At 39.4% G+C, this 26779-nt stretch overlaps 1 protein-coding gene across 2 annotated transcripts in view; it reads left to right on the forward strand.

Annotated features, from left to right (window-relative positions):
- Positions 1-26779, forward strand: part of Octbeta2R (Octopamine beta2 receptor) — a 134149-nt gene that overhangs the window by 81111 nt on the left and 26259 nt on the right. The window contains exon 1 of one of the 2 annotated variants that reach the window (XM_043413375.1): positions 16-1845. The exons of the other annotated variant lie outside the window; for it this stretch is intronic. The gene's annotated coding sequence lies outside the window, so the exon portion shown is untranslated. Of the gene's footprint in view, positions 1-15; positions 1846-26779 lie in introns of those variants that run through there. 2 annotated transcript variants of the gene reach the window in all.

Genomic DNA, 26779 nt, shown 5'->3' on the forward strand with positions numbered 1-26779 from the left:
GTTGACCCGCCACGCAGCTCTTGCCATTTGTGTTATACCGCGTCGTTATACCTTGCGAAAACGTTTGCGCGCACTATTCGATTTTTTCATCCTTTCCCCGCCCCTCTTCATTCTGCTTCTCTCATTCTACACTCGCAACTTGCCATTTCTACTTCATGAAAGAGCTTTTGTGCAAACAATCGTCCTCCCTTGCATCTCAACGCTGTGTCAGTGCTCTTCCCCTCTCAGTTTGTATTCGCCGTTTTTATTAAATATACTTTATATTAGTTAATGAAAACAAAACAGAAGGAAACTCCGTCCGCGTGCTTCGCCGTGGTGGAAACGGGCTCGGTGCTGTGCAAATGAAATTCAGTGTCCCAGCGGAAGACTCGAAACTTACTTGACTCAAAACAAACCATAAATCCTGCGCCTTCTCACCAAGATTCCTTAAACTCCTGCAAAACGTCGTTAGGTTAAATGTCAGGTGGGAGAAATGACTGTAGTTGGAGACAACATTTGGAAAACACACGCAGCTGAGAAGTTACCAAAGTTTGTTGGGATTAAAATTCACAGACATTGCTGCCCTGCGACCTGTTCCCAGCGTGCTCTTCGAGTGACAAAACCTTGACAAAAATAGTGATTGAGATTGAAAGTGGTGATCGTAAGAATACAGCTCTGCGGGATGTTTAATGTTCGAACGATTTCGCCCAGAACATTGTACGAAACTGCGCGCAAAGCAATGAAAAAAACATTCAACAGCATGGAAAAAAGGGAGTTTGGTTACTGCTCGCTCGACGGGCTTCGCGGTCAAGTATACGACAAGTTCAGTCGACAAGGGAAACGATATAACGATGCGCTCTTGGAGTGAAAATAACTATTAAGCGGCGGCCAAGAACAGAGCGAGAGAGAGTGAAAGAGTGGAAAAGAAAGACAGGCGGAGGGGCTTGGACCGAGTAAATGAGCGAGTCGTTGATCAGACACTGATATTCACGTGGATTATTCGCATCCGGTATTTTCCTGATGGTTACAAAAGTGAAATATTTTTTCTCCAAAAATAATCATAGAAAATGAACGAGTAATCTTGATCAACTGAAAAACGCAAACGTTCATAAAAAATCGAGTATAAATGAATAAAATTATCGAGGCTGATATCCTGGCGAGGAAGAAAGAAGGCGTTAAAAGTTAGAGCGATGGGAATGGGGAAGAAAATTTCATCCGGTTTCTCTTCTTTTTCGTTCTTTCGAGTGTCAACAAAGACGCGGTGAAGTAAGTAGAAACGGTGAGTGCGGTTCAGCGAGGAGCAGCTGGTCTCTACTTTGGCTTCTGCTCTAGAAAATTCGTTATTGTGAATTGAACGTCGAGACGTCAAGGTGTTCGGACACTTCCTTGAGACGAAAAATCTCTTCTCACCCTCTGGGCTTTTAAATATGTACACGAATACATTGGGGGTTTGTGGGTACAAATATACATTTTATTGAAATGCTGACAAGCATGTATTTGTTCTTTCAAACGATGTTCGACGACAGTTCTACGCCACGGTCGATTAGACGCAATTTTATCTGGAATTCGGTGCTGTATGTGAACTTGAATATATAAAAGGAAAGAAGAAAATTCAACGAGCGCTGGAAACCTGCGTGTGTCGATATAAAAATCGTCGAGGGAAGCACAACTTGTTTAGCGGTCGTTTTAAATTTTTGTCGAATGACCTTAAAGTTGGTGACAAAAGTTTCTAAGTTATCGTGAAGTGCTGAAATGTTTGGTTAAGTGTTTGGTTATCTGTTGAGGGGATATTCTGAAAAGGAAAAGAACGTAGAAGATGGGAGAAGGGATGAAGGAGAAAGATTATTCTTTCGATGCTTCTGACGCGTAAGTTTGAGCTCTACAATATTTTTCATGTTCACTCACATGTTAACATATATTTTTAATGCCAGCCTCATGACAATGACGAATGGAGGTCGGTTTAGTTCCCATCACGACGAAACGCTACATTTCACTTTCGCTTTCATTCCCCTTTTTCACACTGTTACGATTCTGCCTTTTTCCGGCGGTAAAGTTTTTACGAGTGTTTCATAACGCAATGTACAAACACAAGTTTTTCAAGTTTCCGGCGCTACCTCTGCGACTTTTGGCGCGGAGGAAATAAATTTTTATTCTTTGCTCCGGCTTGGAAATCGCCTCGAGTTAGACCCACCGAACGAGATAACTTTTTAGACTTCTCAAATCGCCATATGGCAGCCTCCAACTGTCATTTATTTTTACGTTCACTCTGTCAAATATCTTCGGCTTCTGATATCAATTTTTTCGCATTTTTATAGCTACGAAATTTTTATCTTTTTCCGATTTAATATCCAAAGACGCGGCATCGCGTCTGCTTCTCATCGTCTCAGCTCGGATCTTACTCGATGAAAATTTTACAGCGAATCATCCTTCCAGACTAAAGTAAACGATTTATTCATACGATAATTAAGGTAGATCATGCCCGAAGGATCGTATTTTATGGGTGTCTAAATTCGATCGATTTTTACTTCCTAATTAAAAATATTAACACTTTAAATTAATGTCAGAGCTATTAATTCGAAATTGTAAAAAAAATGTTTCAACTTATCTTTCGGCAAATGAAATTACGTGCCATTAATTAATCGGGGATCCATCACTGACTGAACCCGAAATATCATTCGTCCCTGACAAAATACTATAGTTTTTTATCTTAAAAATCGCATTAGAGAGCGCAAAGGGAAAACACAACGGGAAGTGGATCAAGAAAAAAGTATTGATTAAAAGACAGAAGGCTGTGACAGGAATGAGCCAAGTCAAGATGAAACAAAATATCGAAATTGGTTAGACGAGTGCTCATTACTAAATTTCGTTCAATCTTTAACATCTTCAATCTAATGAATTTTTTTCAAACCTTCATTGTATACTTCATTGTTACTGTGTACTTTAAAACTTCGTAAGAAGCGTTCATTCGTTATGTTGAAAAATAAACGATTTCTCTAACCCTCTAACCCTGTGTATATTTTTCTTCATATTTAAACACATTTCAAGACTTTCTTAAGAAAATCGTTTCGTGCATGAACTACCTCTTCGAATACCGTGTCAAATGTCAAATTCCGGAGATCGATCCAATTCCAGTTATTTACCAACTTCATGTATTTTCTGTATCTGAAAAAATTGCCGGTGTTCAGATACACTGAATGCACGAATCTGCCGTCAAGTCTGAGTCAAGAAAGAACTTTCGCACTGCTCGGTGAAGGTGTCGAATGCTGCACCACTGAAAACGAAGGATCCCATAATCCTTTCCGCGTGGCCAGAATTAAAACTTAACCGGAAATTACTCGCTCCCTGATATACGCTCAACTTGTTGACGGTCTCAACGACGCCGGGGCAAGCCGACTCGCAAACTCCTTTTCCCTTCGGCTCTCGGGATCTTGGGACTCCTCTTCGCCCGGTGAACGCTAAATTTAACGTCATTAAAACCTCCGTGGTAATTTAAAATTACACTTGCCCGTTCCCGCGGTCGCTCCGACGGAGAAATTGCTCGGAGTCATTTTACAAGTACTCTTCCTCTTTATCATCCGATTTAAACTCCCTGCACTACTCCTGTCATTTAATCTTTTTGCTACAAATATTTTTTCAAATTAACTTCATTAGAAATGTATTTTTTTTTCTTATCGTCCACTCAGACAATTTATAATGAATTTCAATGATTGACTATTCAATTATATTTGCCCACTAATATTTCACATCGAGCTATAAATCATAAACCAAACTTGCATGAAATATGTATTTTTAAATATCATTTATTTCAGTCCGGTTTTAAAGGTGTACATGCCGATGCATATATCGCTATATTTATCCTGGATGGTGAGAGAGTCATTTAGCTCCGTAACTGCAAAGGAGATTTACGATTGCTCGTGAATCATATTATATGACAGCCGATAAATATTGTGACACGTGTTGCCCCCGATTGTGACGTTTCGGGATACGCGCGGATTGCCCTCTAATTTCATATCACACCGGTTTAATATATATTATCGTGCGCTCTATTATCAAGCTTGCTAGACTCGAGAACACGTGTCTTCGCTGTCCCAACAAGGAAAAACCGTTCGAAAACATGCTTCTGCGTATATCGATGATTCTATATATACGTGGCCTAATTTTACTTTTCATCTTTATTTTTTGAGTCATTGAGTGTCCCAACGAGCGACGAATCGATTCGGATTCTTCGATGATCATTTCGAGTGGAAAAAAAACTAATTTTTCTAATGAACATTAATCTGTTTTTCAGTGGATTAAATTTGATAGAAAAATTAAGTTTTTTTTGTTTCTTATTTGACATTCGCGATATTGCAACTTTCGAGCTTCCGATCGGCTCATATTTTTCGAATCTCACTGGAGACGAGGTTACATCACTGTCCAAGAAAATGACGACACAAAAAAGAAATGTTGGGGTAGAGATTTTCGTACAATTATTTCAGGTCTCGTATCTTGCGAATTTGGTGTTTCATTCGTGATATTTACTTCGATACTGTTTATGAGACTTCACGTATTTTTGTGATTGAATAAACAACGATTCATATTAAAAATACCTCCGTAAAACCAGTTCCGATGCGAGGAATTTATCTAATTCAAGAAATGTAGAAATGTATTCAAATTCAATGTGGTTTATTCCGGAATTATTTGTCTCTAGTTCGCGTCTTTTGAGTGGTAAAAAATGTTTCGTTCCAAATGCTTTATGCTGGAAGGTATTGTATTATTTGGGAATACTCTGAAACATCGCGAGCTGTTTATTCGTTGTCGCGGCTAAAATTTCCTAGCTCGCGTATAAATTTTCAACGGTTAAAGGGAATTTCTGAGCAGGTCGTTCGATCAAAAGAATTTCAACAATAACTCATCTCGGCCCCGTTGAGACTGTTTGAGATCGACCTAGAATTCATTTGAAATATAGTCGCATGTATGAGGAGACGATTCGGACAACTCGAAGTAATGGACGAGCCGCGGAAATAGAGTGGATGAAAGTTTGCATTTCCAGAGCAAAGAGACTCATATAATTCAACGAGTCCGAACTTCAAAATTGCGTTTGAACGTATCATCATTTTATTGGAGTGGGTTGGCGAAGAAAGTATGAAAGTTTACGGTTTTTATATTCGCCTCAACGTTCAATTTTTCTTTCGTTTTTTATTTTATTTTCCGAATTTAATATTCCCTACATTCGACGTTCTTGTTGGGTAATTGCAGCGACAAATTGAACGTTTTCTACGTTTCCCTCGAAATAAAACCATTCGAAGATCAAATGAAAACGTATCTTCTGCTTTGCGCAGACTTATTCCAATTGATTTTTCGTTGAGCGCGTTGCCCAGGGAGAATACGACGCTCTTTTTACGCTTTTTCCATGAATTCACGTGCCATTGAGTTCTGCGACTAGAATAATACAGCCTGGAAACGAATAGCTGCGAGTAAAGAAAAGATCGTTGAAGCTCTCGAGAGACGATAATCGCCAGGAAGGTTGTACTTCCACGACGATCTTTTGTCGAACATTATCTTTATATCTCGAAAACTTTGTTCCCTTCGCTTCTCGATCGCGACGATTTCCACCATTGTGACGGCCAATTCTCGTGCAAAAGCTCCGCCAATTTAGTGAACAATGAGCCTTCTGGCCCATGTATAACAGAGCCAGACATTGAAGTTCGTCCGCCATGGTCAAGAGCCAACAGAGAAGGGAGAAACCGAGCGCGAAGTGTAACGAGTGAGAGAGCAAAACGTAAAATATACGATGGACCAATTTTATAAATAAATCAGTCAGGGCTTCCACTTTTTTGCGTCAACCTGGAGATTTTCCTTTGGCCGTACACCTTAATCAACGATGTGAACGCAGCGAGATATATTTCCTCTGCTATTAATGGCTTATCGACCTTTGAACTTGACGAAAAGAAATTATTACGTTGCAGCATCGATTCGAACTCTACTTTGGAAAAATCTCACATGCGATGCAGTGCTTCAAGTCACTTGGAATTTTTCTCAATCGATTTTCACGTACTCCAATATAAATCGAGATTTTTATTTCAAATATTCGTTTATTTTGAGAAAATTCGTATGCACAAGTAAATTTCAACGTAAATGTGCAAACACGAGGATTTTGGCTTGGACTCGTACGCCTCACCCACGTGTCTCAAAAACTTATTCTGTATTCATATGCACGTATACATCAGTATACGTACGGACACATCGATGATTATATAGCTCGAAATGTTCTCGCTCGTATAGTACACGCAACTAACGAGATCGTCTGACTTTGCCAAAATAAAATGCCGCCACGGAGCTCGATGCTATCAATAAACTCAGTATACGTAAATATAATTCTCGAAAGACATTCGTGCTGTGAAATTTGCATTATATTTAATTCAGGGTTCATCCGACTTTTTCGAGGACAGTTCCGATGTTTCAAAGCGAACATAGATTATTGTGCGTATAAATTTCATGTATTTCTCAATACCAAGCATTTACTTCGAATAAGTAAATGCTCTTGCTGTTTTCAATTTTTAACTCCCGACTGCTCGCACGAGCAAAAGCCGGAAGTTATGCGTTTGATCAGTTGATTTTTACAAATTTCATCTTTTCAAGTTTGCTTTTAATCGAGCAACGAATTCAAAGATTCTGAACGAATTCACTAACTTTCCAGTTTATCTGTGCAGACCACAAAAAATATGTGGAAAATATATCGTTTTAAAATAAATGAGTCCGAGATAAGAACGAGACCGTCGCTCAATTTGGTTACGTTTTTTTCGTGTTGCTTCACTACACAATCGTTGGACTCATTTTTCGAGCACAAAATCTCTCAATGCTTGGCAAAAGGGTGGGGTGGGCTCTTTATTTTATCATTCTGAACCGCTTGAAACTCCGTCGCGCTCGTCCGGAGCAACCGGAAACAGGCGAGGCAACTTCTTATCGTGGCTCGTACATGTGTACGATCGAATAATATAAAAGAGTACTCAGCCAGATGCATTGTTACTCCTCGAGACAAATACGTATTCTCAAACATATGTAGAACAATTTTAAGAGAGTCGTCCTCGTATTTCTATACTTTATGACGAAATTAGATATGCTTGCGTCCGAGAGATAAACGATTGTTTTTCAAAAATCATTAAATTATGCTTTATCACATCCTTAATATTTCGCTTTTTATCGATACGAGTACAGCGCTCAAAAAGAAAGAAAGTAACGAGAATTTTTATAAAATTCTTCAAATTTTTTCACGGGCCCAGTCATCTTTGTTGAGTTCTTCAAACGAAATACTAACGAAAAGTGTATCTAAAAAATGATTCAACGTTGAATTCATTGCACGGAGAGAATCGAATTTGAAAAATTAGAGTGCACTGACGAGCTGCAATTCACGATATTTTGATGGGAGAAAAATTGAATTTTCCTACATAAATTAAATATTATTTATTGTTCCAAGTAGGAATTTTTACCGGTACTTAGTAAATGTTGACGTCCCATCTGCAATAATTACTCTTATAAAACTGAAAATTTGGCCAAATCTTCGAAATTTTACAGTGCGTCATGGGAAAGAATACTTTTCGTTAACTTGTCCCTGCATCAAATTTGTTTTTCTACACTCTGTGTAGAAAAACAAAAACTCCAAAAGTTTAAAACAACATTTTTTTCTGCAGGCAGCAGAATGTTTACATTTTGACATATTTTTTCTGTGGTATGATGAGATTTTTTAGTAATATTAGAAATCTTGTTGCTCGTTCGAAATCTCTTCGTTGAATAAGTTCAACAAAATATTATTACGATATATTCAAAAAAATCTTATTTTAATAAAAACATCGTTGAGTGCGTGAGTCAAAGTTCAAATAGCATTGATTAAGAGGACGAAAGTGAATGGGAAGTCTACGTGGTCTCGGTCACGGTGTCATCCATAAAATTTATTCTCGTTCAATGTGAATTTTTATTTGCGTCACTATGCAAAAAGAAAGAGCGAAAGAGAGGGCCAGAAGGGCGAGGGGATAGACGGACAGACAGACAGATAAAAACATCACGAATGCGAAGCCAGCCTTCCTCTTTACCGAGGAATAGGAAAGAAAAAGAGATGTAGGATGAAAATTCAATTTCGACTTACTCGAGGTATACTGTTCGACAAAACGTCACAAGTCCCTCGTGACAATTCACTACTCGTTTGTTCCCTGAAGTCAAAGTTGGATTTTCCTCTCGGAGCGAAAGCCACGGGGAGCAAAGAAACATAGCGAAGAAAATCGACTAACACTCTGAGGAGCCCCAGTGCAAATTGTTGACTTTGATTCGTCCAGCAAACGTACAAGAATCGACAAGGAAAATTGATATTATTTTAATTTATAAAAAACATGAGAAAATTAAAAAAGAATCTCGTTGAAATACAATTTGAAGTTGAATAGATTGGAGTTGACAATACCTTGGAATATCGTGGCTTTTCCACGTCTCGCGAGAGAGCACAATTGAAGGAAAGCTGTTAATTAATACATCGGAGTTAATCTCGACTCCTCGACCCTTCATTTTTCTTTTCGACGCTCTCAAGCCGAGCCAGCAAAACGTCGATTCATTCTCATGATTATTCATGGATTATTCATTCAACCTGGATTTTTTGCTTCTCACCGAGTCACCGAGGAATTTGCAATTTTGTTTAACCTCTCTTCGAAAGGGTGGATTTTTTCTCTCCCCCAGTAGAAACTCACCTCTCCACTAGAGAAGCTGATGGCTATGTTTTGATGGATAAATTGGCCAGAAAAAAGAAACCTCCGCAATCTCCCAGTCAGAACTGTCTTCAGTTCAATCGCACCATGCTATAATATAATTTTTTTCTCTCCCTCATATTTCTTCCCTCCTTGGCCTCATTCCTTCCGTCTTATATCGAATACTGCATATACCTAGATGTACACGTATATATGACCACATATAGGAAAGAGGGAAGTCGCACAGTAGGCGTCAGCATTTTTTTTCCTCGGATACCCCTCGAGAAACGCGAGAGGCGGCTGGATCCCTTGATTAATGTAAATAAGAAACATCTCACGCTCTTCCTTCATCTCTCACTCATCTGGCCACTGTGGAGATCGCAGCAGCGTGGGGAAGCTTCGGACTGCACGAAATTTGAAAAATAAATATCGTGGTCAATGAAAAGGGCGACGCAGATAACCTCCATCTTTATGGATTTTTCTAGATCCCCCCTCCCCCCCTTCCACTCTATTATGATAAGTGAAGGAGAGAGTCGTGGTACAGTCGACAATTTTCTTCGTTCAATGCCCCGTTCAATGAGCAATTTTTTTCCCCAACAAATTTGTTTAGTTAAAATCAGGAGGTTCAGAATAAATGAAATTGTAGAGTGAGGAAAAAAGTCATTGGAAGAACGAAATGTGGCATTACTGGGTGCCAATGAATAATGTATGATCGTCGCAAGGTTAAACACGATTAAACGAATGAAATAGTTTTAGATCAAACTGCAGATTCATTCTCTCCGAAAGCATTGCGGTTAAATAAAGAAAATGAGAATAAAAAAATAAATAAATTGGAAGAAAATCTTCCAATAACATCAATTGCTATTGAATCAACAATTTTTTTTTTCAGTGTAGTTTTATTCAAGGTAAATATGAATTGTGAACTCGCTTTGCTCGTCGTGAGTTCCATTCCTGAAAGCAAAAATGATTGACAATTCCATCCAACAATTTATTGTCCTGGAAAATGAAAATCTGAAGCTGTAAATTTTGAAATATCTGTTTCATAAAAAGAATAAATATTGAATCTCCTGGAGGTTTGAAGATTCGAGTAATTGAAAAAAACTCGGACGAAATGATGCTTCCGATGTAATTGTTGAGAGCAGGTCAGAAATCATCATTCTCTTATCTTTGCTAGAGTGAAAATGGGAAGTGCGAGATAGAGCGAACGTCGAGATTGCAATGCCCAAAGGGATTAGAGCTCGTAAATTACGAGTCCGGTTCGCTACACGTAACCGAAACTATATCCCTCGTTGTTTCGCCCTTAGTTCCGGCCAAGTATCTTAAACTGTACGGAACCCTTTCCCTCTCGCTCTATCGTGTTTGCAGAGTTAATGCTGCTTATGTTGTTCCTGTTTTGGAGCGCATGCAAGCTCTCAACGATGCTTGTGCATCAGATATATGGTGAGCAAGTTACAGCCGAGGGAAAGCTCACGAGAGGGCCAGAACAGTTCCCAAGGGACTCGTTTCGTGTCGAACCAACCTCTTTTCCTTCCATCTCGCCCCGTAGCGCATCCTTGTCGTAATCTTGCACCAGTCACAAAGCGACAGAGAAAGAGGGAGAAAGTTCGTGTACTTCGAACCTATTAACACGAGGTAAAACAACAATTCGGAAACTCCAAGGAACAACTGTGCAAACTGAATATTCACTGCACTATTGCCCGCAGCTTATTTCCAGTGCACCGGTCCATCGTGAATAATTAGCGTGGCATTTTACCATCCGTGAGAAAATCTTATGCGAATTGATTCCGGGGCAACGAGAAAAATACGCTGCTGATGAATTTTCATCACGGATTTCCCACTGCAATTTATTTCTCGTCTCCTTTTCGAACTGTGCGTTTGGACGTGCTGGTGCTATAGAAAAAAACCTGTTTCGAAAGGAGCTGAAGTTACTTGAATTGGCATAATTGAAATCCATATTTTTCATTGATATTCTTCAATCCGTTTGGATTTTTATCGTCAGATATTTCGAGCACCCTGTATGTCCGGTGCAACGTGCCTCGATGATGTATGGACGAGTTTTATGCGGTCGTTTCCATTCGACCTTCCTCTATAAATACGTATGTATATGCTTAATTTTTTTTTCTCCATTTTCCACTACGACGCATTCCCGTCATTCAGGTATATTATCAGAGCTACGGGCTCTGCATTCACTGTTTGGATACAGTTATATACACCTGGAAAGCTCGAGTGAGCTACACGACATTATTTTCCTCGATCTTTTACAACCTACGGTCGCACGAGTAAACATATTTTTTCTCTCTCCTTCTTTTTCCTTCAACGCCGTGTAGACACATTCCTAGTCGGATGCCTCGAGAATCTCACCATGACATATTTTTCGTTGCACTATTTCTTCATCTGGTTTTTCTTTTCTTTTGTCAACAGTCAACCGCAGGGTATGAGCATTGAGCCCTTGGAGGGCTGAAAGGGCGATAAATTCGTTATCGTCGCAGCAAAAAATGAACATTCTATGAAAATGAACCTCCAAGAATTCGTGGTATTTTTGGAAGCAAGAAAAACCATGGCATCTGACCCCAATTTTTCCTTACTGAAATAGGCAGCAGAGATTTATCGTGCGGAAATTAATTTTTTTTGTCATTCATTGACTCACGTTTTATGAAGGAAAAACGAGACGACAGCTGCGGTTCGATATCACGATTGGACACATTTGATTGATTGAACAAAACTCACATTCATCATTTTCTCGATTCTTTTCATTGATGTGCTCATTATTATTTTAAAAATCCATTCATAACTCGGTCAATTACTGACTCAACTCCTGTAATGAAGTACCTTTGACGTTGTACTTCGTTTATACTCGCGGGAAACAGAAAAAAGACGAGGATCATCTTGTTTCTTTTTTTCTTTTACGTATCGAATAAAATCTCCATGTGAAAATCATTACAAACTAAAAGACTCTTATTTACGAGTACGTTTGAGGTAACCGTGACAACTGCTGCAGTGTGGATCAGTCATACCTGCCAAAATCGCATTAAAAGACTCCACAAGCCTTGCCGGCGTTGAACGATGCTGAATCGTTAAAATGACGTGTGGCTAGAAGCCAGAAGAAAATACATACGTTCACCTCTACATGCGTTTGCATATTTAAATAAATGTACACTCACTGTATTGATTGGACGTCAAGTTCAGCCACGAGATCTTTAAATATATCGTGACTACTTGACTTGTCAGTCATTCAGACACAGAGTACTGCTTGTTCCTCTTTGTACGAAAATACTAAAATACAAAGCTGAACTTGAAACGGTCTGTCCTCGTTATTATTTATTTAGCCTTCCAAGATTAATTTTCAATAGTTACGTTTCGATATTTTCACACATTTGAAAATTGCATCATCCATTTTTACATCCCTCGTGGCTATAAATGCGATGAGTATCCAACAGATATTTTTGCCAAATGAATCTCGATTTACTCTAGTGTAAAAGATTTTTCGATCCGAGTAAAAGAAATATTGTTCGCAAGGTCGTAATTCGTAGAACACGCGACGACTACCAAGAACATTAAGTGATCTTCCGATTGTGTAATGCAGGATGCACTGACACATAATTGACGAGGAGCAGTGGCGCTCGAGATACATGCACGTACATATGTATCTATACGTATATTACTCAGACTTTGATGCGCGCCTTGCAAAATTGATTCGTTACAATCACGAGAGAAATCGCACGCTAGAAAATCTCAAGAAACGTTCGAACCTCACAGATGGCTCTGACTCCATAGTTTATTCATATTTTTAGACATTTATTCTATCGAGCATATTGAATAAGTTTTTTCTTCGCTAGTAGAAATCGTCTGTAAATAATGGAAAATAAATGAACGAGAGATGAGTAAAACACCGAGCCGATTTTTTTTATTCTTCAACATTCGACGTAGTGCCAAACGGAATTAAAATTCCTAAGAATACTGGACGAAGGCCATCAAGAATTTATCACCATAAAAAAAAATGTTTTCAAACCTATTTCGGTGGATAGAACATCAGGAGTTTAATCGTTGCGAAAGTGTCTTAAATCGTAGTCGTTGGGTTGCGACTTCTTGAATTACAACGTCGTCGAGAATATCACTCGATAGGCCTATTATTCACTTGAACGAAATCGCTACGCGCAATCCTATACCGCACTTACGAGGATTATCCTCCCATTAATTCGCACATAAATACACGTGCAGTAAAGCTGTCCATCGTGCCTGAAATTCTTACGAAATATACTTCTACAGAAAATTTTATTTCGTGTAGTTATCTGGGATTAAAGTTTTTAGGAGAAAGTGTAGTTCTGCGGGGGGGCCAGCGAACGACAGAGCTGTCAGAATAGTTGTGCCGCGATTCTGTCGAGTCTCTTGAAATATGTGCTCCGTGGTAGTGACACGAGTGCTGAATTTTCAAAACACATTAACGCTAAATTCGAAGCACTGATTAGATTGATCCAAGGTCAATTTAAATTGCAGCATATCTTATCGACGAAAAATTTGAACGATGGCTTTCCGGAATCATCAACAGATAACTGCAATATTCTAAGATATCGTATTCGCATCGAGATTTTTCGGAAAATAAGGCTTTTAAAGACAGATTTTTTAAACGAATTTCAATGCACAACGCCTCACGTCGTTTCTCGGGAAATTCACTACGATTTCAATGTGGAGGTTTTTTTTGAAACTTTATAAAGAATATTGCAGCAATTTGTTTATTGAATGTTTTTTCAGCCAACTAAACAATGGGCTGCAGCACTGGAGCGTTGAAACAATCAGGGAAAAATTCACACTGCATATTCCCAGAGGCTGCGAACGAGCTTGTGTGAATTGGAATCAGTTGAAACATACGAATAATTCTTCTCATACACGTTCCAGATAATCATATACAGATGTACATGCAAGGTGCATGACATCATACAAAAGGTGAAACTTTTGAACTCTGAATTGCAGGATCTGTCAGCCTGTTGATAATAAAAATCATCGTTAAAATTCTTCTTTTTTTATTATTCATTTGGGAATATTTCGTTCAAATTCATGTGATCAGTATTATCGTAATACTGTTAAAATGAACTCCTTTCGGTTCAAGAAAATGTACGATTTCTGAAAGGCAATAGAAATTTGATTAGGATTCAGTGATTGGGAGGAAAAATATTATGATAATTGGAGCAAGACTAATCTCACACAAGAGAATTTTCACGAGACTCGTGCGAGTTGATGATGTACTGTGTCTTGCTCCAGTTTGAGAATTTGAGAATTGATTGATGAGACATAACTATGGAATTGAGGTAATCGATATGATGGTTTTTGAGGAGGAACTTCATTGAATTAGAGAAGAAACACGAGGGAGCAGTCGAATAGAGCATAGAGATTATCACACACAAATACAATGTGATTAGTCCAATAAAAGTGTAAATTATAAAGAAACGTTAAGTTTTAGTAGATTACCTGACGAAATTTTGATTAGCTGTAATTCAAGTGAATGAAATCCATTACTCGTTCTTTTGATCACATTTCGTCACGTTAAGAAATTTTCTTGTTCTTTGGCAACTCGAGTATAATTTTAAAAGTGAAGATGTAATTATAACACGAAATATCGATATCAGATAAACTGATTGAATATTTCTATGACATAAACTTTACGTCTTTTTTCACCGTTCGTCGGAGAAAAACCGTTGCCAAGTAAACAAACGTCTTTGCTTCGTTTGTTCCTCTTTTTTTCTTTTTTATATCTATATTCATCTGCATATCTTCACTGTTAACACCAATCGATGATATTAATACTCAATTCAAAGAATGAAACATTTATCAAACAACAAGTTCCTTTATTTTATAACATCTTTTTAAAAAATACCATCGTCAAGTAATTTCTTCGCTGAAATCAACGATGATCCTTCTGATTAAAGAGGAAACTCATGAGAGGCAGAACTGCAGTCTTTATAACCACGCTAAAGTCACTTCATAACCATCAATAAAAAGTCAGGACCTTTCGAAAATATTCAAGTATATGGTCAGTGCCACATTGACGCACAGTTTCCAAAATTGTAATATTCTTATACCAGGATCACGAGCAAATACGAAAAAAGCAATAAATCATGAAAAAATGTGGGGCAAAAGGCGAAAATCTTGATGCGACGCAACGACAAAATGTCACATGACTATTGTCAGTACGAGCTAAGCTCCGAGTTCGAATTAGCTACGATCCACAGTAAAAAAAAAGAAATCGGAAAATCATGGGAAGTCGTTATGTCCTTCGAAATGCTGTAGATATTGAAATATATGATGGAAAAAAAATTTGAAAGTTTTCGAAAGCAGTTGGAACCTCGGCACTAGAAGCAAAGAGTCTTCCAATGAAAGCGAACTTAAAAAAAAATTAGCCCGAGTCGCTACCGTGATTTTGAATCAAGCGTTGATTATTCATACGTACAGCGAATAAAACTCTGCATAAATTTAGTTTGAAAATTCAGCACTCATTTAACTAGTCTGCATCAGCTATTTCACCTTGATTATGGGAGAATTGGGGCATCATAAAGTTTAAATTGTCGGAGTAAGTTTTATATGTTCAATCTATTAATTCCAGTGGACTGTTCAACCTCCACTGAAATTTCTTTAGGCTTGCTCTCAACATGACTTGGAAAAATACTTTTTTATCCTCCGATCTATCAAGCCATTTTTTTCGCTTATTCATTTATTGCTCCAAGTTTTTATTGTTTTTATTTCGCTGTGATCAGAGACGAATGCTCTTTTATACTTTCAGCTTTCACCAGATAGGACGAAAAAGAATGAATGATAATCCTTTCTGTCTCGTTTTTTCTTCCTTCCTTTATTTCTATTCCTCCGTATCGTTTCTCGTTACGAAACTTTGTTCTTTCTCCGTAAGATGTATTTGTGTTACATAAATTTTGGTGGCCCAAATACGAAGGTTAGAGTGAAAAGGGAAAAAAGCGGTTCGCGACTTATAAATTATTCCATAACGCCAATGGCGAAGAATATAAATGAAGAAGAAAAACAAAGTAAGGGCGTATATAACTATTTTTTCTCGTCTTTGGAAATGGGCTTTGTTGAAAGTTTTTCGGCGAGTTAAGGACACTCGCGCTATGTGCCTTTTTTTCAGTCGCTTATCTCGGTACTCCCTTTCGCGTATATCCAATTAAACTTCCTTTTTTTCATAACGTAAATTTCGTAGTTTCAGAAAAACTGAACGGATCACGAGAGCGAGTGGGCTCCGAACGGTGAGAGTGCTAATAAAGATATCGCGCCCGCGTAAATTATTCCGCAGAGTAAATCACAAAGTAAGACGATAACGAAGAAACAAAGAAAGAAGATAAAGGAGAGTTCCGACCTTCATCGCGAGGGCTGCTGTAATAAAAAAGGGGAAAGTACCGCCGAGCTAAAAGCAGTGCGTTGTCCTTGCCCTTAAAATTTCCTCCCTCCCGTAGACTTCCGGCTGCTTTCATTTTGGATTATCTCCACGTATATTTATATTTTTCTTCCATTTTTGTTTCTCACTTGTTATGCCCCGGGAGATGGAAGTAAAAGCGTGTAAGCCTATAAATATGAGGGTTGAGAATTTATTACGGGGGAAGAAAGAGAGCACAATAACTTATCGGCGAATTAGGTGGGTTGTAACCAGGGTTTACGCCCTCCTTGCCACTTTGTTGTTGTTGTTGGTTTTTTCCTCTCGATCTCCCCCCCCCCCCCCCCCCCCCCACGCCGTCATCCTTTTCTCTGCTCTTCCCTTATTTCCATTCTTCATCACCCTACGCAACCTCTTTTCATGCAGGTTTGTTGTTTTTCATCGTATGAAAAGAGAAAGTCGATGGTTGGACGGGTTCGAGAGTGATACGGTACAAGGGTGGCTCGAGATCGGCAGGGTCACTGTGGCTCCCGGAATGTATTTTTTTTGCCCTTGCCTCCCTTTGGGTAATACGAATTTCTACCGCATTGGCCCCGAATATCGAGCACAGAAAAAAACAGCGATATGTACGCGCTGTTTCAATGCGGATGATCGATAATTTGAAAGTGAGCTCAAGACCCTGTTTCGCGAGTTGGGGAGTTTGCTACACGGAGAGAGACTTTTATACGAATATTTCGGATGAATACATTGAAAAATTTGCTGTTTTGTATAGCAGCGCTGTTGTACATCGCCATTCTATTGCATTTCATCAAAGTGCATAGTAATTTCGATGCTGAAAGCAGTTCTCTCAAATTTTACTATTTACGACAGGCAAAATTTAGGCCTGTGACACTCTTACGTCGAACGATATATCGATATCCGAATTTCACTCGTTTTTTTGGTGAAATGTTAAAAATTGGCGGATTGGACTGGACAAATGGGTGAAATGTCGAAAATTTTTGCATTGCTGAGTCGCACCGTCCGAAAAGAAGTAAATTTTCTTCTCGACAAAGATTTACTTGACAAAGTCCGTTTATGAACGAAGCGATTGCTTGAAATTTTACTATGTGCCACTCGTTAATTTTCATGCTTATACTCGCAACGCCTCATATAATTGGTGCTGGGCGCATGCATTTTGTTATGTTATTCAGCAAAATTCAGTGCGGTCAAAAGGAATATACGAAACTATGTAATTTTTCGTATAGCATAGAGAAACGATTGCTGTGTTATCTCTTAAATTTTCATCAGATCATTTCATTATTTACTATGTTTTTAATCAAAATTCGCTCGGTCTTCATTTTTGATATAGTACAGCGCGTTATTCACTATGGACTGGGTAATGGTTCCTCAAACTTTTTCATTATTTAAGGAGGAACATCAGCTTGAGAAAAGTGGTTATAGCTTAATGAAACTTTTAGAATACATTTTTTAATACATTTTCTATAGCCTCTCCAATTTTTAATCCATTTCATTCAGCCATTTTTTAGTAAATCATTTTCAAACTTCGAATATTTAATACCTACGCATACGAAATAACTCCACAGACCCCATCTTTTCAAACTCAAACATAAATAAAAAATGGTGATAGGTTAGAAAAAAAGTACTATTCCACAGTTTGAACTCTAAAGAACCTATGTGCAAAATTGGAGGTCGTTTCATTCTAACATTTTTTTATATTTCACATAAATTCCACCCAAAAATGACGTATTTTTGGGGGTTAATCCCGTATAAATAAAGCAAACAGGGTTTACATAACCTAGATAATTTAGATAAAAACAACGAAATTCATATCAAGAGACGCGGTAGCGGCTCGACGCCAAGTATTAAAAAAAAAACGAAAGTGTAAAGGAAAAGTCAGCGCGAGCCCTGCCGCACTCTTATATACGCGAATATGTCGATTTATGACGTCATAACGTTTTTCAAACTATTCTCACGGATAAACCATTGTAGTTAAAAATCTGAAAATTAGTGATAATTTTTTTTTACATAACCTCACTTTACGTGAAGCTGATGTTCCTCCTTAACACACTCTGTAGCGATTATTATCATAATATCGATATGGTCGGACGTTACTACAAAAACATAGTAATTTTCGCGATAAAAGTCTCTCCGTGTATTTCAATGAAACACTTCCGAACGAGTTTTCAATTATTCCGATCTCCCTGCTCGTACTGAACTGAACCATTGCAGCAGGAATTTTTCTATATTATTAAATCCTAACAGTGGGGTCTGGAGAACGGCTAAAGGAGGCTCGATTTGGCTGAAGACGAGCCTTTCTTTCTTGTCATTCGCAGTGCGAAGCATCGCGTGATAGAAAGTCCTCATAATTTCTTGTAGCAAATTTTATGCTGACGCGTGAATTTCTATCTCGACAAGTTTTGTGATAGTACTCGTGTTTTATGGTGTCCCCAATCGAAGAGATGTTTGACAACGATCAGTTGGAATGGGGTGGTCTCAGCTGAAAGTAATCTCACCGATCCGACTAAGTTTTCGGTCACGAGCTCAAGTTTACACGGACGCTTCTCTGTGAAGTCATGCTCACTTCGAACGCGATGATTGATTTTGCGTCGACCGCACGAATGCAGATGAATTCGTTTGAAAACAGCAACATTGTTGATTCCAGCGAATTTGATTTGTTTTCGAATCTTATATTCTTATTCGGTTGTTATCATGATGGGATGATAACAAATGAAAATATCGTTTAAGCTAAAAATCGTTTTTCATTGTTTGAATCAATTCGAACAGAGCGATCCCAGCGCGATCCACGATGATAATTCGGACTGCCAATCCATCATTCGTTTTTAGATCGGTCAGCGCCGTGCGAGATCGAGAAAAAACCAATCGCAACGTTCCGAGTGAGCATCGCTGTACAAAGAAACGAAAACTGCTTTCCCGTCGAATAACCCAATTTTACGCCCAGTCACGAGAAATCTGCAAACGGATCAATGCGCTCGCACTAAAAGAACTTCCTGATGCGAGGCTGTGTGTAAGGAAGGCTGAAAATGGGAGTGAAGGAGAAAGAGAGAGGGCGAGAGAGAGAGAGCGTGTCCTGAAGTGTGCAGACGACCGAGTGTTGGAAAAAGGGTACACGAGTGAATACACCATCCATTGTATAGATGAGACCCCTCAACGCCACGTGCTTTCTGGGTTACCTTATTCTACCTCCTCGCAAAAATCGATGAAGAAGCATCACTATGAGAAGTCCCAGCTCGATCGTGTTCGTATATCGACGAAGCAGCCCCAGCACCATGGAAAGAGGAACTTTTTAACTGCTCCGTGTGATCTTGCCCAGAAGCAAAGATTTTTCATGTTGTTTCGTTCTCTCAGTTTTGGATCCAGAAAAACGTAGCTCAGACTTCTTTGAAGCTGTCGAAATTCAGAAACTTTCTGTCAAATACGTGGGTTGAATTTCATCGTATTTTTATCACTTTCTTGGAAAGAGTTTTCGACCGAGTATCATTTCTTAACTCGAATCAGTGTGACTTGAATGAATTAAGGATGTATCAGGGAGTAAGGAGATCAAGGTTCACGGTCACGGTTGCTTTTTTCTCCCTAACACGTCGAGTTCAACGTTGCGTGTTCCATGATGATGCGAGGAAATATAAGAGAGCGTTCGTTAAAACGGACTGCGTAAAGCTCACTATGCGTGACTCCAAATTTGCTGTTTTTTCTTTCACGCCAGCTCACAACAATTGCCAGGATATTCGGTAAACCAAAGTACCATTGACCACCGTTGAGCTGATTGATATTTCATTGCGGAATCGTCGATACTGTAATACACGTGCGATGATAATCTGGTAGGAGGTTTCGTTGATTATAATTCACAAGCGATGAATGATCGACGATGAAAGCATACCGCAGGAGGCGAATGAGAGCTTGCTTGAATCCGAGCAAGGGAAATTGGCTAAGCAAAAGGTGTTCGAGTGAACTGAGAGCTAGCCATGAACGAGAGAGCATATGGTCGTCGTCGGAGAGGAAGAGAGAGGGAGAGCGAATCCGTCCATGCCTTTCGACGAGGAACGGCTTTTCCTTTAATCCCCTAACCATATCGAGCCATTGCCAGAGGGTCTAGTTCGATACAGAGGTTTCCGCCGGCCTTAAGGCATCGCTGGGCTTCTACCCAACATTCTCCGCTAATTTATCTTTCCAACTCCAATCTTCGTGGATCAAATCCCATACTGTTTACAACCCTGCGGAATGCGTCTCGGGGAAAAGACGCCGGATTTTTTCGTCACCGTTTTCAACTCGTTCTTACACTTTCGAACATTCCGAAGATTGCTCTCGAAGGAATGAAACAACTTTTTCCCCCTTCGATAGGGCAAATCTCACTGTTTTCTAGCCACTTTATCTCGGTCAATTTTCTCGAAAAAACACTACGATAAACATGCACTGCATTAGAAAAAAAATGTCTTGACGGAGTTAAAGGATTTTTGTCACTTTTTCAAAATCGTTTCATGCCCAGTAACTTCAATAGTTTCGTGGTTGCCCATTGAGATCATCCTTGGCACAGGTTTCCCTTTCAGCATTTTTGATGGATTTCATTCTTTGAAAAAAGAATTCGGTGAAAATAAAGTGGGAATAACGGTGCACTGGGTTTTCATGTCGGACATTCTAACGATATAATCGATACGGTTTTATAGCAACATAAACATGAAACGTTGACTAGAATAAAATGATTCGAAAAGTGAACAATGAAAAAGGTGATCTAAAGAGAGTGGAGAAAACGCGGAGGCAATCGACGGCCACCGAGGGTTCTGTCGAAGGTTGCCCGAATTCGGTAAAGCGTGAAATGTCATTAGAGCTGAGGGAAACAACGCCTGGCGTGTGTATACCAGCGACGAAAACATCGTGCGTATCCACTCGCGAAATCATCAACGAGCCGTGCATGGAGAATTGGGAAACGCGTTTATATACGCGCCTGTCTATTTGTGTATTTATACACACGCATATATGTGCTCCGAGGAGCGTGTATCTCATCGTAAAGCTTAATAGAACGAGCTAGTGGTTACTTGCCCCGGGTCAATCATGAGTCATTCTGTAGCATTCTGCATTAGCTGAGTGAACGAAATTTCAACCCATGCTCGACGAATAATGAAGTACAAATGAATGTCATTGTAGTGTAGTGACATTGCCGATGAATTCCGAACAAAGAAAGTGAATGAAATTAGTGACAAACTCTGGAAGCCAACCACTATTTCGTCTTTTTCTGGGTTCTAGCTCAGATAGCTGTTAAGGGGGTCACGCCGTGTGGCAGCCGGATTTTTTGGGTTTTTTTTTGCGGCGAGGAAAAAAACATAGGCTTTTAAAATTTGAAGGGTTTATTTATTGATGTTTCAACTCTGCAATAGAATTTTTCAACTCTGATAGCGTTTTGATGTGTAAAGCAGTGGCTATTATACAGAAATATTTACAATTGCAGGATTTTAGCGCTTCGGAATACAAAATTTCAATTTTCAAAAACGTTTCAAAGCGCGAAAATCATTCTATTTTTCATATTTCTGCATGATTTTAGTTCAGGCGATAGCCACTGCTTTCCACAATAAAACGCTCCTTGGTTTTTCGATCTCAGATATATCAATCCCCCGGAATCATGGAGACCATGAAAAAATATATGGGTTCCTGTCGAGCAGTTTTACACGGAATCTACCCGAGACATCAGAGTTAAAAAATTCTATTGTAGAGTTGAAATACCAATAAATAAATCCTCCAATTGCTAAAAGTCTATGTTTATATTCCTCGTCGCAAAAAAATCGCGAAAAAACCCCCAAAAAATCCGGCTGCACGCGGGGTGGCCCCCTTAAACAGGAGAAACGCACCTGAGAATTTCGAAAAGTTGTACGGCAATGGTGAATGCTAGTGTTCCTTAAACAAATTAAACCATTTTTCTTTTTTTCTGAGGATTTTTTTTGAGAAGCACAGATCTCAAGTTCGATCGACCAATCAGTGGTTGACGAAAGCCCGAAAGCGAAGAGAAAGATAATTTTTCAGGAAAAGCTTCCCGTTATCTCCAGAATAAATATTTTGTTTGTACAAAAGTAATTAGTATCGATCACACGGCCTTATTATTGTACACGTCGAAGCTTTCAGATTGAATAAAAAAACATTTAATCGCTCGAGGAGTGTAGGAGGGGGGAGAGGGCAAAACGCAATATCATTTTTTCATTATTGGCAAGTAAAAGATGGGAAGGAAAAGCCTCCGCACGTAAATCGTCTATCAGGCATGGGACAGGGGAGATTATATCAATCTCGATTAGAGCCGAGTATGGCTTCGTCTTTTCTCTCTCTTTTTTTTACACTCACCCACGCACCTTTAACAGTCCCACTGTAAATAACCTGCTCCCATTTATTTCTTGCGTAGTTTCTTTCCCTCGTAGTTTCTATAGGTACAGTGAAGCGAAACGTATATACATGCGTCTTGATTATCCGGCTGATAGTTTTTACGACATTTCCGACTTGCGGCAAAGCCTCCGTTACTTCCGGGCCCTAAACACCTTCAGCCTTTATCAAGGTCATGGAAACGTTTTCGCTTTTATTTCCCCTCTTCGAATCTCCCGTAGATTGAGAATTTCGCTAGATGACGATATCGCTCGTATCCCACTTTCTGAAACACCCTGCTTTCGACTCCCAACCGAATTGTTATTTTTCAGCACAAGGAATCACGCTACGGTTTTTATCGTATCCAGCAATCTCAACGCACGTCAAACCGTCGACGTATTTTATATAAACAATTATGAGGGGATCAGAGAGTATCCAATTGTCTATCCTTGCGTTCGACTATTTATAACTCGAAGCTGCTGAATATATTTTTAGAAATATTTCGCGGATACAGACGTGATACGATTACAGTAATACACCATTCTAAGGCATTGTCTATCACGTTGGATTGGCTGGTCTAATCCGCAGGGGCTCGAGCTCGTACAACGTGAATCCTGAGTACGAATCCTGGCCAAACACAAACACGAATTCGAGGCACATTTCTAATACTTTTACTGCAATTCCGGTGTACGGTTTCCGGTCGTATCCGCAATATTTTCTGTGACATTTCCAGAGCCTCGGTAAATCTAATATAATGAGAAATGAATTGGGCTGCTGCCACACGTGTGGCAGATAGATTGTGGGGTAAAGAAATAATCCGAGATGGGTAGGAAAGTTATTTGGAAAAGGAGCTTCGACGGTGTCAGTGGACGATATTGTTTGTTAGACAACGGGGAGAATAAGTGTTTATCCAGAGATTTGGAAACGAGGCCTAATTTCAAACTTTTGGATGTTTCGTTGCTCAAATTGTTGTTATTGTTTTTTTTGAGATTTTCCTGAAAAGTTGCATACGTTTTATTCGATTGAAGAAAACCGAAGAATAATTTTCTTATTTCTCTCTTTTATGCTCTTCTAGCCACAAAATTAGTTTGCTGACGCTTAAGAGGGGTCCTGCTTCAGAAAGTTAAAAAATCGATTGTTTTCGGAAATGTTTTTGGATAGACGGAAATAACTCATCATAGCGAACTTTTTGGTATAGTTTCAAGGATATTTCAAGAGTACAAAAATATTGGTTTGAAATACTTATCTGGACAAGCTTTATGCTCAAAGTCTGATTGTTGAGATTTCTCAGCTGTATACAATGTGAAGATCGTAATTATTGTCTGCAACGAAAATTCCACATTTTTTTTCCAGTTTCACATATTTTTCTTCCGTATGAACCTATAAGAACACGAAAAAAATGTGAAATTCTTTATTCTTAGCGAGTTTAAAAAAAAACGCTTCTAAAGAAGAAGAATACAGCACTTCAACGTGCTGTAAATATAGAATTTCGCAATTTTTTCGGATTTTTATAGGTTTATATGGAGGGAAAATATATGAAAATGGAAAAATATTTAGAATTTCTGTTGCAGACAATAATTACGATCTCCACGCAGTATACGCAGCTGAGAAACTTTCACAATCAGACATGGCGCATAAGCCATGTACAAATTAGTATTTCCCACATTAAAAAATGTTTCTGTACTTTTGAAATATCCTTGAAACTACACCGAAAAGTTTATGCAATACTTTGGATACCTAATACTTTGGAGCATAGCTCTAAATGTCTGAATGTTTGAAAAGAAAAAAGAAGAAATAGCAATTGGTTAGGGGGATCGATATACGCGGGAAATAAAAAGAAAGCTTGGCTGTTCCCATTTTCCTTTCAAAATTCTTTTCTTTCGGTCTATCCGCTTTTTGCCACTCCCTGATCGAGATAAGGCCATAGATCGCATCTGAGGAAATGGGCCGAAATGGAAGCCGGAGCTTGCAGTCAGAAAGTCAAAGATAGCAGCAGAGATACATGGGAAAAGGAGAGGGGCGAGGGCAGAGGTAAGGGGAAAAGTCAAAGAAGAAATAAGGAAGTGTCGAGTGAGCTAGACGAGAAAGGGGATAGAGAAAGCCTCTGGAACTCGAGAAGATCAGAGCGCGGTTATCCCGCGTGGATCTTCGAGAGACTCACTCGGCTTTCTCAGAGCTTTCACATGCTCCGCAAGTCCTTTTGGTTCGCGGGGCTCGCATTTCTTCATGGTACGACGACGACGTACCGGGAGAGCAAAAGCTCCGTTGAGAAGCAAAGACATCCAATTTGTTGAGATGGCCTGAATTGAATGAAATCTCTGTCCTCTTGAAACTTGTCCTCTTCCCCTCCCTCCCTCCCCCTCCCCTTCAACTCTAACCAATAAGGAGGTCAACTTTTGTCATAGATGCGTCGCGACAACTTGCTTAATGACATTACAAAGGCTCTCTCTCTATCTAAGCCAGTCAGTTTTGTTTGTCGCCTCTTCATTTCCTTTTTAACGTCATTGACTCAATTCGGGACACGCTCTGTTATGATAGAACGTCACAGATGTCGGAATCGTTCTGGAATTTTAGGATACTTCGTCCCCAAATGGGTCAGCTTCAATTTGGCAGCTCGTAGGCTTTTTTAAGCTCTTTATGCTGCTACGCTGCTGGGTAACCTTCCTTTTGGAATGCACTGCCAACTACGACTCAGCGTCTCATTGTGGTTTCTTCCTTCTCGACATCTTCCATATTTTTTACCTCGAATCTTTTCCGAAAGTCCTTCATCTCATTTATTTTTTCGTCAACTTTTATTTCGTTCACCTACAAGCGCTGCAGCCACCGAGCAACCTGGCTGCCCTCTTCCCAATGGGATCGTAAAGTGAAGTAGTTATTTCTATTCTTCTCTCACTTTTCTCTATATCCTATCGCATTTGAAGTATGCGTACGTATAGTTCGAGTTGCAGTGTACGATATACGGGTAGCCCCGAAGCACGTGTATATACGAGCTGAGCGAAAAACCATTCTCTCCAAACCGACCCTCTCGCACACCCTTCCTTCGATTCCACTTCGCGACTTTTTTTCTTCCCCGTTTTTTTCCAACGAGCGTACTCGCTTCGGTCGGCTCACACGTACCACGCTTCAGTCTGATTTATTATTTGGCCGTTAGTCTTCCCGTTAAGGGAGAGAAATGTTATGAAGAGTGAATTCGTCTGGATGCGGGCTCGCCTGACCTCTTTTCCCTTGACCTTCCCTGTCAAGACATACCTATTGCGGGTAAAACATGTACTTGCTCTGAGAAACAGATGTGAAAAAGGGTCGAATTTTTTTTCACGAATTCAGGGCAGAGAGAACATTGACAACGTCGCATATTGTAGTCTTGAGTAGAGAAAAACATTTTTTTTACTACTATTCTCAAGCTTCTCAAGCTTTATTTACACTATTGTCGGTCTCCATAAAATAGTAACAGCGAAGAATTCGAATGCTTTCTCCTGCACACGGCACTCATGTACCCAAGGATGGAAAGATTATTCATAACTGTATAATATGTTTCATACTCATGTTCATTCATTCGGCAGGGGCTTCGTTATTGCCATCATTCGAGGTGCTTAATTGCCCCAAATTCCCTACTAAAACTAGCACTTGCGAGGAGACACGTTCTTCCCCTGGAATTGTCGTATGAATTCATGGAATTTTCCAGAGAGAACAAATTCATCCAGTTACGTTAATGAGAGTCGTGTTCATTACCCTCGTCGTCCTCTCTTTCGTCCTCTCCTTTCGTTTGTCTCCACATTCGTTTGGATCCGGCCGATACTTCCCATGGACATGGTACGCGATTTTCCTCCCAGCAATTGATGTACAACAAGCGTATTCGTTCAAGAGTTTATAATATTCTGATCATTAAGCACTGAAGCTGATGAAGGAGAAATTCTGTTGATCCAACGACCTGTTTTTCTGTACTTTGTGGAACAATTCGTCGCTGGAAAGTTGACGCGGGATGACGGCGACATTAATCAAGCTTTGAATAGCACACGTTCCCGAGTTGGGACGAGCAAAAAGTAGTGCGAAATGATTTCGACAAGACCGAGTGTCCCCGAGCGTCAGGGTCCCTCACTGGACTCTGGCGGAAATTTTGTTTCAATTCGTAAATAAATGTTTTGAAATCGGTTTCTGTCATTGGTACAAAGAAACAAAAAATGAGTGTGTCGCTTTGAAATTTTGTAACTTTGTAAAGTGAACGAAACTTCCGCAAGCACAATGCTCCGATGAGTACTCGCAGTTGGAACGCTTTTAGTGGAAGCTTAAATATTGAAAATGATTAAACATCAGTCAAATGTGTTCGTGGGTGGGTTTAATTATCGTACAACGTAGTTAATGACTGTTC

The sequence above is a fragment of the Venturia canescens genome, chromosome 2, assembly GCF_019457755.1.
Source record: "Venturia canescens isolate UGA chromosome 2, ASM1945775v1, whole genome shotgun sequence".
NCBI lineage: Eukaryota > Metazoa > Arthropoda > Insecta > Hymenoptera > Ichneumonidae > Venturia > Venturia canescens.